Raw genomic sequence first — 13,852 nt, forward strand, 5'->3', positions numbered from 1 at the left:
GTTATGTCACATGGTCGTGTCATAGGCCGTGTGCTAAACCGTGTAACTCACTGACTTGATACACAAGGCCGTGTGATAGCCCGTGTCCCAAGCCGTGTGCTCTATAATTTGACCCTATAATCAAGCCATTTCAAGACCAAAACATACCCAATCAACCATTCCATTTGTGCATACATTCAAAAGACCTAAACACCTTTCAAACACATATAAACATACCAATTCAATCAACCTATTTCACCTAACCAATATGCCATTCAAAGGCACCACATTTATACCAACAACTTCAATCAAAACAAGGCTATAATGCCATATTTCAAACACAAAACCTATTCAATATAACTACATAAAGACACCAATTTAACCATTCACATTTCACCACAAATATACCAAAATGACCATATATTACAAGTACTTAAAAGTGACCAAAAGACTTAAACTTGCCTAAGCATTATAAGTCTAACATACAAAATACATATTCCAAAAACATATTCATACCAAATTGTTCACTAACATATTCAAAAACATTCATTATAAAAAGGTCCTATACATGCCATTTATAACCTTGGCCAAAATAACTCAACAACTACCGAAGTGGTTGCTAGATAGTGTGATAGATCTTCGACAAACTTTCAACCGATCAAGCTTCTGATAATCTACGAAACAAAAGAAAATAACTACGTAAGCAACTAGTGCTTAGTAAGCTCGTATAAACTCAAACATAACTTACCATTCTTAAGCTCAATTTATAAAATGTGCATAACATCTTTACTATACTCATAAGCTTAATACAATCCTATAAGCATCACCAAACTCACAAATTAGTAGGCTCATGTATAATGCATATAGAAAATCAACCATTTCACAAATGAATCTTCATGAACATAACATTCATCACTTAATCATATAGTTCCATTCAATTCACTTGCATTCATCCAAATTTACCTTTCATAAATTTATGAGCAATTATCCATTTAAACACATGCCTTGCCAATTACCTTTACTTACCCGTTGAACCATCTAGAATTACATCAGATACTTAAGAATGCTCACACATAGTGTGCCTTCCCATATAACTATAACCTTTCTTTTTCAATAGTGCTCACACGAGCTATGAAATGGGCCTGTTCACACGAGTTGTGCGTTGGCATGGTAGCTACACGATGCTGCTCACATGAGCTATGGAGAATCCGCAATAAATGCAAGACCTTAGCCATTGGTAAGGCATTCAAGACCAACACCTGAAACACGAAATCCCTAATAACATCTCATTCATATCCTAAAAATTCTTAAGGTTCAAATGAGATTATTTATCCATCAATTACTCAAAGCATCGATATATATCCATTTTCAAGTCAGTTTATAACTAACACAACATGACCGATAAACAATCAAACCATCATTAATAATATTATAATTTATACAAACTTACCTCGACAACTATGGTTGCAATAACAGAGTTGAACTCTAGTCTAAAGCTTTAGTTTTTCCTCTATTTAAGTCCGGTTGTTATTTATCTTGATCTAAATAAATAGTTTCATTCAATTAAGTACTTCAATTAACCTCAAGTATTCAACACAATTTATAATTCATATTATTATAAAATTACAAAGTTACCCCTCTCATTTTAACTTTTCACAAATTAGTCTTTAAGCTCGTAACTTAAAATTTAACCATTTTAACCTAAACCCATGTTAACTGATTCTACTAGGGATCTTGAACAACCCATAATTACCAACATTTCACATTAAAACCAATGGATTTTTACACTTTCAATAATTTAATCCCTAATCTCAAATTATCAAAAACTATTTAACAAAACAAGTTTGTTTGACAACCAAGATTAATAATCTATCAACTAACATCAAAACACATTCAAACTCAACTATGGAAAGTCCCTCAACCTTTAACAATTTTGCAAATTAACCACCTGAGTTAAGTAGTTTAAGCTAAAACGAGCTCAAAAACATAAAAATCAATAAAAACGAGGCTTAATTACATACCATGCAAGGTGAAACACCATGACCGAAAGCTTCTCCCCCTTTCTAATGGCTAATCGGTTTTGAAACAATCAAATAAAGAAGATTATGATTTTAACTTAATTAATTTTATGTTTATTTACTAATTTACCATCTTACCCTTGTTATTAATTAAAAACTTCAATTAAACCTTTTCCATAACTATCCACTAACTTAATTATGGCATAATTACCATCTAAGTTCATTAACTATCCCTTTCATAGCCATTTAATCATTTTAACTAATATAACTCAACTTTTATACATTTTTCAATTTAGTCTTTTTTACCTAATTAACCAATTAAACTTCAAAATTTCTTAATGAAAATTTAATACTACTTTAAATCAACCTTATAGACATTAAATAAATATTAAAATATTAACTTAGTTGTCAGAGTCATGGTTTCGAAACCATTATTTCTGACACCACTAAAAATGGGTTGTTACAAACGTCACCCTTCCTACCAAAGATAACATTTTAGCATCTTGATTATCAAGATTTCGCCGAAATTTATCCACCACAAAATTGAAAGTACTCTATGTCACCCTACAATGAAATAGTGGCATTCCCAAGTAGGTTCCTAAATCATCCGTTTTAGCATAGCCAAGAACCCTAAAAATATCATCAACTATAGAAAGATTAGTGTTTTTGGAGAAAAATACCTCTGCCTTTTTAGAATTAACATTGTGACCTGATGCACTACCAAAAATATCCATAACCTTCTTAATTATACGAGCTTGAGACACATTTGCTTTTGCGAAAAGGAATAAATCATCAGCAAAGAAAATGTGTGAAATAGCTGGCCCATTCTTGACAACTAAAATTGGCATCCAAGCATTCTCCTTAACCTTCCTATGAATCATTTGGCAAAATCTTTCCATACAGAAGACAAACAAATAAGGGGAAAGGGGGCAACCTTATCGAATACCTCTCTTCGAAACAAACTTCTTAGAAAAACCCCCGGTTCCAAATTATTTGCATCGAAACAGAAGAAACACAATCCATAATAATCTGAGAAAGCGAAGAAGGAATACTTGAATCAAACAACGTATCCTCAATGAAATACCAGCTGAGTTTGTCATATGCGTTATTTAGATCAACCTTTATGGCTATCCTCCCATTTTTTTCCTTTTTTTTATCCTCATCGAATGTATTATTTTTTGAGCAATTACTATGTTATCCGTAATATGCCTCCCTGCTACAAAGCTTACTTGGGTTTGCACATTGAGCATAGGAAAAATAGTCTCCAAATCTATTGGCAATGATCTTCGAAAATAGCTTATTTAAAACATTACATAAGTTGATGGGGCAAAATTGTGATAGAGTTTTTGGGCTTTGCACTTTCGGAATAAGCACCAAGAGAGTACATTTGATAGCTTGATCAATTGATTTACCACCAAAGATTCCCCTAACCTAAGAGCAAATATCTTGACCTATAGTCTCCCACTGATTTTGATAGAAAAAAGCATGGAAACCATCCGGTCAAGAGCCTTCAATGGACCCATACTGAACAGAGCACATCTAATTTCATCATTAGAAACATCATTACCCAAAAAATCCAAGTTAATCGAATCAATCACAGGAAAGGGCTTATGTAAGGGAAAAGTAGCATACCTATCATCATTAAAAGAATAGAGGGAACTAAAAAAGAAACAACTTCACTTTAAAGGATACTGTCAACAAAACGCCAATCCTCATTAACTTTTAAAGTTGAAATTCTATTGGAATTTCTCCTCCTTAATGCTTTATTATGGAAGAATTTCGTGTTACGATCACCATGTTGAAACTAATCCACTCTTGATTTTTGCCTCCATAGTGATTCTTCTTCATCAAGGGTCTTTTCATACTCAATACTCAAATCCAAATCCACATCCAAAAGGAATTTCAGACACCTCCTATCTAACGCTGCTTGGATATTCCCAATACAATGAGCAATATCTCGTTTTTGTTTCCTAATATAACCGTAAACATCTTTGTTCCATCTCCTAAGGTCTGAAGTAAGGGAGTTTAAAGAAGCTGATAAGTCTGGTCCTTATTTCCACCTTTCTTGGATAAGTAGATTAAAGGAAGGGTGGGAAACCCATGAAGACAAAAACCTGAAGGGCCCAATTGATCTAGGCATAATGGTTGACTCTTTAGAAGTCAAAAGTGGCCTATGGTTTGACTTCAACCGAGTAAGATAGTACACCACAATAGCTAAAAAAAGCCAGAACCATTCAAAATTATCGATCGCCCTACCAAGTCTTTCAAAGATAGACCCTCTACGCCATGTGAATTGAGGTCCCTTGAATCCAAGATCCCTTAATGCATTCAACTGAATAAAATCCTGAAATAATTTACAACCAAAAATAGCTGGACGACCACCTCTTTTCTCATCCGGTGATAGAAAAGCGTTAAAATCTCCTATCAACATCCAAGGGCCATTGACAGATTAACCAATACTATTTAAGAGATTCCACAAAACTGAACGCTTCTATTTATCTGGGCTCCCATAAACAAAGGTAACAAGCAAGGCCTGAACCCCCACATTCTTCCTAACTCTACAGTGAACAAATTGAGAGTCATATTGAAGAATTTGAACTTCAAGACAAATTTTCCAAACTATCCAAATACCACCCAAGTAACCTCGAGATTCAACTCTATAAGAGAAATCAAAATTAAGATTAGAAATAATCCTATCCACTTTAACAGCACTTAACCTTGTCTTAAGAAAAGAAGCTATGTCAACATCATATTTGTTGAAATAGTCTTTGACAACCCTTAAAAATTTTGGGTTTGCATAGCCTTGACAGTTCTAAACAAAGAAACTTGGTAAAATCATAAAAAAGAGAAGATTTTAAACTGAACCAAACTGACCTCAAACAGATGCTATATCCATACTATCGGTTCCCGTTGAAACACTATCAGCCATGCCATTCGTAGACAAAGAATCATCTACCCCAAGTGTCTCAACTATTTTATTCATAGCTTCCAGTAAAGGAACATGGGCTAGCCCTGTACTTTGAGCTTACCTTTTTTTTCCCCAAAGAATGTTAAAGAGGTTTTTTGACATGTTTGGAACTCCCCTCTGATGGATTGCTGCGCACAGAAGCGAGAACATTTACTTCTATCGACGAACCGAAAACTAACATTGTATTAGTGGAAAGATTCAGGTGTTTATTCTCAACAAAAGCTACCACTTAATGTTTCAAAATGTTAAAGTGTAGAATTCATTGGTTTTTCCATAAAAAAGTTTAGTACCCTCAAACCCCTGCTTTACCACCAACTGTGAAAGGTTAACAGTTGTCGACAAGCCTAGCACCCCCAATTGAGGACAAGACTCATTGTTAGGAGAAACAACCAGGCCTGGAGATTCTAACCTAATTCCGTCACTCATCCATGACTCATCGTAGGCCCATTAACATTTTTGGACACGCTACTAGAGTGATATGTACTCTTTCTAGGATTTTTATTCAAGCCTAACAGATTCGACCTATTTCCTTGCAAGATGACACAGTCAACGTTAGATTCCTCTCCTCCTAAAGGGTTGTCATAAATTGTCAGTCCCTTACCCTTTAAACTAGCAGAATTAACGGGTTCTACTGCTTGACTATCATTCAAACCATTATCCCTCAAATTGATTAATTCATTAAAATGAGATCCCTTAAAATTAATTGTTTCCTTACCACCATTACCATTCCCGATTTTTCGATCAGCTCTCATTGGACATTGGTCAACTAGCATCCAATGACCATATTTCTCAACAACTCCATGGTTCTCTCTTTATACTTGCGGTTGCACATAAGAAGTAGATGCTCTTATATCTCTTCCATAATAAACCCCCCGTGGAAAATATTATAGGACTCCTTCGTCTAACCGTAATGACCGTAATAAAAGCATGCATTTGGAAGTGATTCATATTCTACCCTCTGAAACCCCCTGTCCACTTTAATTTTTTAGATTAAAGGCTTGTTAAGGTCCAGAACAACCGCCATGTGAGCAAAACACCCCATATGTACACTTTCAGTATTATCATCCAGTTTGATAACTCGACCAATAATCTCTCCAATACTCTTAATTACGCTTTTCCTATACATAAAACTAGAAATACCCGAAAAATATATCCAAACTACGATACTAGAAGGGAAAGGTTGTCCCGGAGAAAATAATTTCAACCATGGTTGAATTGTAAGATACTGTCCATAAACTACCAATGGACCTCCAATAAGAGCCCTGACATAATTTTCTTCCGATTGCAACTTTATCAAGAAATAATCATTCTCTAAATCCATAATCCTTATAGGTCTAGAAGGTTTCCACAAGCTATAAACTTTATGCAACAAAGCTTGATATCCGATCTTTCTGCCCAATAGTTTTACCACAACCGATCTAGAGATGTTTTTGTGAAAGATTTGATGGACTCGGTCAGAGAACCTAATCGACGGTAAACCATCTTCTATTCCAATCGTAAATCTCCCTTGCGCAACTATACATCACCATCATCATTCTCTTGGGCATCCAACAGTCCCTTTTTCATTGATCCTACCAACATCTCCTTGAACGAAGCATGCAACGTTGAAGGATTCACCATCTCGATATGTTGATCTTGAAACTCCACCCCTATCATCTGATCCGTACAAGTAGGAAAACTACTTCTAAATTGAGCCTTTTTTGTGGCTTTGTCTTCCACATCTTCAGATGTTGAAACAGTAGGACAAGAACTTGAAGAGTCCATTTTTTTGTGAAGCAAAAATTTAAATCCCTTATTCTGAAAACCAATGTTGGCTTTTATACCCCGTTATTTATTTATACGTTTTCCATTAAAAAAGTTAAATCAATTAATGACACGTTGCCATGTGTCAATAAAATTTAAAAAAATCTTAAATGTTAAAAAAATTAGAAAAATTAAATTTTTTTGATAAAATTAGACTGGTATTAAAAAAAGAAAAGGAAAACACCCAAATGGGCAGGTCATAAACCAAGAGCCCAAATAAAGGCAAAACAAATGAGCTATGAACAAGGCCTACCTAAAAAACAAAACAAAAAAACAAAAAAATATAAAACAATAAACACCCCAATCTGATTCAAATCTGGCACCCACCCAAGATCATTCATTGTAAATACCGACGATTCCAGTCCCCAGGAAGTAGTTTCCAAAAAGCAACAGACCATCATTTACTTCCTTTTTCTCTCCCTAAAACCCAAACATCTTCCACAATTGACCTTCAATCTGGTTCTCTCCTTCTATACGACCCATCATCCACCGCGTCTCGCTCAGGCAGTCCCCCGAGAAGGTAAGTCCGTGTCCCATTTCTTATGGCTTCTCTGGCTAATTCGTGAGCCATTATATTTGTTGATCTAGGTATATGTTTGAATGAAATCTGATGGAAGAATCATTTTTGACATTGTATGTTTTTTTATTAACGCCCCTATCTTTGATCTGTCCACGCTATCTGACTAACTTTTCTTTATTATTGAAACTGAATCCCCTTCAATAGCAACTAATGAAAATCCTTTTCGTTTCCCCAACAAAATTGCTTGGAGACATGTATGTGCCTCTGCTGCGAACGAAGAAGCAACTCCCCTGTGTACCATTGTTTTAGAGGCAAGAATCTCTCCAGAAGAATTTCTCGCTACCACCTTTGAGGCCGATAAGGCCTGTGCCTCATCAAAGGCCGCATCAAAATTTACTTTAATGTCGGACCCATTCGGGGGACACCATTCAATAGCTACGGTTTCTTTGGTCAGTTTACTATTCTCACACTCGTCAATTTCCTTGGCATATCTTGAAACCCATGTATCAATATCACGGCCCCTACTTCTCTTCCCCTCAAATAACCCCTTATTTCTATCAGTCCAAATCGTCCACAAGGAGTAGCAGAATAAGCGACACTGCGACCCAGTATAGTTTTTGAATACCCAGGTAAGCCATTCCCAACAGTTCATGTTGATTCATGTTAATATCCATTCGAGATTTAAACTTATCCAGACATCTCTTGTAACAGGAGAGACACGTACCAGGTGGTCAACATTCTCAGCAACCCCTCCACATCTTGGGCATGCAGTCTCCGTCACCGGTCTTTTAATGGATAAATTAGCTAGATTAAGGATGAAATTCCAGGAAACTTTCCAAATGAAAATCTTAATTTTTGCTAAAATATTGCTGTTCCATAGGTTTTTTTGTAGAAGCTTTTCATTTCGGTTTGTAAATAAGTAGGATTAGTATTACCCTTATGTAATAGTTTGTAGGCACTTCGCACCGAAAATTCCCCTTAAGATTCTCCCCCCCCCCAACACCATCATATCCTCGTGTGCTTCCATGGCCAAGGGGATTTTCAAAATTCTATCTGCATCGTCCCTTGAGAAGGTAGAATTAATAAGCTCAATTTTCCATTCTCGTATTTGTGCATTAATTAAATCAGAAACCAACCTGACCTAGCTTTTACAAGTAGTTGTTGATACTTTATTGTTTGCAGTCCCCGAAAGCCAAGCATCAATCAAAATTGAAATTTTCTCCCCAGTTTCAACCCTTCAATACAATCCGCTCTTCAACAAGCCCTTAGCAGCCCACACATTCCAGGTAAACGAAGGTAGATTTCCTAACTCAGCGTTTAAAAAATCAGTATTCAGAAAATACTTGGCTTTTAGGACTCGCGATAATAATGAATTTGGACGATTAATAATGCGCCACCCTTGCTTTGCTAATCGTGCAACATTAAACTTGGTCAGGCTACGAAATCCTAATCCCCCATTTTCCTTTAATTAACAAAGTCGATCCCACCCACACCAATGAATCTCTCTTCTACTATGACCTTTTTGCCACACGAAACAAGCTATTATATTTTCTAAATCGCCGCATAAAGATTTTGGCAACAAGAAACATGCCATAGAATAAGTCAGAATAGCTTGAAGAACCGCCTTTATAAAGACCTCTTTTCCCCCTTGCGAGAGAAGTCAGACATTCCAATTCTCAATCCTTTGCCTCATGCGATCTTTTAAAATCTAAAAAGAAGCTTTCTTATTTTTTCCCACTACATTTGGCAATCCAAGATAACGTTCCATATTATTCGAATGTCCAGCCCCAAGAATATAAAAAAAATAGCTTCTCATATCACTGTAGAAGTTTTATAACTATTAAAAATAATGGATTTTTCGTAATTCACACATTGCCCTGAGCAATTCTTGTATTCTCTCAAAATTAACTTCAAAATTGTCGCACCTCTCTCACTTGCTTCACCGAACAATATGCAATCATCAGCAAATAATAAGTGTGAAATCGGAGGACTATTTCTACTAACTATAGCACCCTTAATCAAACCTTCCCTCAAAGCGAGCCTCATAAGCAATGAGAGACTCTCATTGCATTTCAAAAATAGAAAAGGACTAAGAGGATCACCTTGTCGAATACTTGTTGTCGGTTTAAATTTTGCCCCTGTTTTCTCGTTCACAATAACAAAATAAGAGGGTTGAAATACATTTTCATAATAATCTCAACCCACGAAATATGGAACCCCATTTGTAGCATCATTACTTCAATAAAAGACCATTCAACTCTATCATAAGCCTTGCTCATGTCCAGCTTTAGTGCCATAAACCCTTTATTTCCTACTTTCTTTTGTCGAAATGTATGCAAGATCTCATAAGCAAGAAGAACATTATCTGAAATAAGTTTGCTTGGAACAAAGGCGCTTTGAGTGCTATCAATGTAGTCTTTTAGTACGTGTTTGAACTGATTTACAGTCATCTTCGCTATCAATTTATATAAAACATTACATAGACTGATTGGTCTAAAATTATCAAGGTTCATCGGATGAGATATTTTTGGAATTAACACAATATTCGTGACATTAATAAAATCTATAGTCATACCTTCGTTCAAGACGCCCAGATAGAAGTCGATAATATCCACTTCAACAATATGCCAACATTGTTGGAAAAATAGAGCCGAAAATCCATCATCCTTAGAAGCCTTTGTAGGTCCCATATCCTTTAGTGCAATCACAACTTCATTTTTTGTGAATTTTGCAATTAGCTTAGAATTTGCCTCCTCAGAAACATATCTATCAATTCCCGATAGGATGTGATCAAAATTTCCACGCCTTTTTAATTCGAAAAGCTTATGAAAGTAACTTCGAGCAATATTCTCTATATCCCCTCATCACTTATCTCTCTCTCATCTTCGTATGTTAAACTTCGAATAGTATTCCTTTTTTTCCTTTGTGAGGCATAACTATGAAAAAAAGCCGTGTTTTTGTCTCCCAGTTTTAACTAATTAGCTCGGTCCCTTTGCTCCCAATACATATTCTCCTTATCAATTTCAAAGTTTAAATGGATATTTACATCATTAATTCTGCTAAATTCTCATTCATTTTTTCTCTTCCCATTAGAATTTTCAAATTTGCTGTCAATTCCTTCTTACGACTCTCTCTTTTGTGTTTCACCGAGTGTGCCCATCTTATCAAACCTTGTTGCAACTCATTCAATTTTTGCATAATGTCGCTACTAGTGGACCTCTATAATCTTCTAACCTCTTCTTCAAAGGAATCCTCTTTAATCCACCATGACTCAAAACGGGCTTTCCTTCTAGGAAAGTTGTTCATTTTTGTGTCTGCTTGAATAAAAAGGGGACAATGATCTGAAAAAGAATACGGCAAATGTCGAATTTTTGCAAACGAAAACAAATGAAGCCATTCCATATTCGCAACTCCTCTATCCAATCTTTCATGAATATTTGTCTCTGGCGAATTACCTCTTTCCCAAGTGAACCACGATCCCTTATACCTAACATCAAGCAACTGATAGTCCACTAAATCATCCTTAAAAGCTATCATTCTCCTTTCATCTTTTGGTACACCTCCCATCTTATCAAAAGAATATAGAATTTCATTAAAATTGCCACATACCATCCAAAGTAAACTCTGTGTGCGACTTAAATTCCTCAGCAAGTTTCCCGAAACCTCTCTATTATGCGCATATGGTGAGCCATAAAATCCAGTAAATCTTCACAATTTTTCATTATTATTATCTTGAATTTCAACATTGATATGAGAGTTAGAATAGCTTTTGAAGCTAATTGCAATGTCTTCCTTCCATGCTAGGCACAATCTACCTATTGAACCAATTGATGCAACATCAATCCTATTCAAATAGCCACTTCTCCTTCTTACACCTTCCATTCACATTCTATCAATTTTAATCTTTATAAAGAAGACCATTTGAGAATTGTACATCTTCAACAAATGTCAAAGTCTTCTAACTATCCATTGACTCCCCAATTCACGGACATTCCAACTTATGATTTTTATTGTGACCGGTAGGCTTGCCCCTTGGCAACCGTCGATACCAAAAGATTTTTTTTCCAGTCCTCTCCTGTTTCTAAGAACTAGAGAGCCTGTTTCCTCCCCTATCAAAGATCTATCATCCTCTCTTCTAGGCCTCTTTTTACCATTTCCCTCTTCAATAACACCATCTTCACCATCATGCTCTATATTTGTCTGTTTGTGTATTTTAGAAGATCCTAACTCCACATTCAAAACCCAATTCAAATTCCTCTCCAAATTAACCCCCCAAAATGGGGTCAACAAAATTCTTGGAACATCCTTTATTTGTAACTTCCCAATTGCCTCTCCCTAATTCACGCCCTTCGATTGAACTCCCTCATTGGATTTCTCCACCATCATCTCGTAGCCTCACACTATTCATTGCGAGAGCTCTTCTGGATTGAGCTCATATTGACAAATTCCATCCCATCTCAGCGACTTCAAATCCTAACTCTATCTTAGAATGGCAAAAAGAATCATTATGCCCTAATCGTCCACAAAAGAAACAAAATAAAGTCAATCGTTAATATCTAAAGCTGACATAAGAGCAAAATCTTGACGAAAATAAAATTTTCTTCTTTCTCTTCAGAGGTTTTCTCACATCCAACTTAACCTTTATTCTCAAATAATATCGTACCCCCTTCCCCATATTTGAACCATCATACTCTATAAATTTTCCAATAAAATCCCCAACCTGCATTGCCAACGCTTTAGAAAAAAAACCCTAGGGGAACTTCATGAATTTGTACCCAAAAATTCACATAGATTAATGGAACTTCCAATGAGTCCTCTCCATCCATCAACTGATGCAGTATTAGCAGATGATTATTAAAAGTCCACGGGGATCCCTTAAGTACCCTCTCCAGATCCATTCTGTGGAAAAATCTAAATAAAAATCTTTTCTCCCCTAGATCCGATATCTGAACCCCTTTTATCTGATGCCACAGATTTGTCATTATACTCCTCATCGCAGGAAAGTGAATAATATTTGCTGTTAAAAAACACCCAGTTAAACACAAATACTCCTCTACTGGATCCGAATTAGATTCCTTCTGGATGTGTATAATTTCCTCTTCCTCGTCATTTAAAGACAAGGCAGCCAAATCTTTTTTCCATTTAATCAAATCAATCACTAAAATGGCAATTGGCAGTGATAAAAGTCGAACCTTTGATAAAAATAACGCCGTCAGAATCCTTCAACGAAACCATAAAAACCAAAAAATTAACCTAAAAGAACAATAACTTGCCAGCAGCGGCAGATAGTAACGCGCTAAGAAAGTAGAACTAATTTCAATAACTTTTCGTTGTGTAATAGGTTGAAAATTTAAAATTTTTAAAAAACTCAAAAACTCTTAAAAAATTGAAAATTATTTAAAATTTTAAAAATCATAATTTATTTTTAAAAAATATAAAAAAATTAAAATTGTAAGTACGCAAAACTTTTTCAAAATTTAAAATTTTTCATAAATTAAAAAAAAAACGTTTATTTGATATTTTAGGCTTCCTAAAAATTCTTAAAACTTTATGATATTATTGAAAATTTAGGGTTTTTTTTATCTTTTTAATGATTTTTTTATTTTTAAGAAATTATTATTCTTTTTTAATAAAAATACCATAAAATTCTTTTAATAGATAGTTAGAGACCACTCAACAAGAGGATTTTTTTTTAGCAATTTGAAAATTATTTGGCTTAAATTATAAGAGTGTAAATGCTTTTTTCTTCTTTAAAAAAAATTTAAAGAAAAACAGAGAAAAAGATGAGCTGAAATGTCTAATTGATTTATTGTTTATAGATCTTTTTCACATTCTAATTTCATTCATAGACATAACTTTTAATTAGTTTTTTTTTTTTCGAGTCGTATAAGGAGAAAACTTCTTATGCGTGTCTAGGGGTATTGTTTAACTACATCTATCCAACTAAGCCAATTTTTAAAGAATTTTATGGTAATTTTTACTAAAAAAGTCAAAATTCCTTTAAAATGTCAAAAAATTCATTAAAATACAAAAAGAAAATGTTAAAATTTTTAGAAAAGAATATAAAAAATTATTTAAAATTTGATAAAATTTTAAGATTTTCCAAAAAAATGATTGTTTTTAAATATTATGAAAATTTTTACTTTTCTAAACATTTTTTAAGTTTCACGTGCTTATAATTTTCTATTATTTTTTTAATTTGTTTAATGATTTTCTAAGTTTTAAGGTTTTTTTGGTTTTTTTTCATATTTTGTTTTTAATTTTTTAATTTTCTAATATTTTTAAAAAATTAAGAGTTTTTTATTTTAATTGAAAGGTGGCAGCGTGCCATTGGTTGATTTAAATTTTTTTTAACGAAAAATGTATATATGAGTAACAGGGTATATAAAATAAAAATATAAGGACGAATGATAAAAAATAGTACATGTAAATGATGTATTTTATAATATATATAAACTAAATTTATTATCTATTTTATTATTTAAATTCCTAATTAAATTAGTATTATGAGTTAATGAAACATAACTTAGGGTTTATTTGTTTAACTGAAAACTAATGATTTAA

At 34.1% G+C, this 13,852-nt stretch overlaps 2 long non-coding RNA genes across 4 annotated transcripts; one reads left to right on the forward strand and one right to left on the reverse strand.

The window, feature by feature from the left end:
* Positions 1 to 348: 348 nt before the first annotated feature.
* LOC107950625 (uncharacterized) lies at positions 349 to 5,549 on the reverse strand. The gene is made up of 2 exons (XR_001698132.2): positions 4,872 to 5,549; positions 349 to 653 (listed from the first exon to the last, which is right to left on the reverse strand). It is a non-coding gene; the product is annotated as an uncharacterized lncRNA (long non-coding RNA).
* Positions 5,550 to 7,052: 1,503 nt separating this feature from the next.
* Positions 7,053 to 12,589, forward strand: LOC107950624 (uncharacterized). 3 transcript variants are annotated; one of them, XR_001698130.2, is made up of 5 exons: positions 7,053 to 7,288; positions 7,493 to 7,737; positions 7,850 to 7,917; positions 8,000 to 8,361; positions 8,471 to 12,589. It is a non-coding gene; the product is annotated as an uncharacterized lncRNA (long non-coding RNA). The 3 variants fall into 3 exon arrangements; XR_005911178.1 differs by lacking the exon at positions 8,471 to 12,589 and having other exon boundaries at positions 7,059 to 7,288; positions 8,000 to 8,387; XR_001698129.2 differs by lacking the exon at positions 8,471 to 12,589 and having other exon boundaries at positions 7,057 to 7,737; positions 8,000 to 8,387.
* Positions 12,590 to 13,852: the final 1,263 nt, after the last annotated feature.

Source organism: Gossypium hirsutum, chromosome D03, assembly GCF_007990345.1.
Source record: "Gossypium hirsutum isolate 1008001.06 chromosome D03, Gossypium_hirsutum_v2.1, whole genome shotgun sequence".
NCBI classification, from domain to species: domain Eukaryota; kingdom Viridiplantae; phylum Streptophyta; class Magnoliopsida; order Malvales; family Malvaceae; genus Gossypium; species Gossypium hirsutum.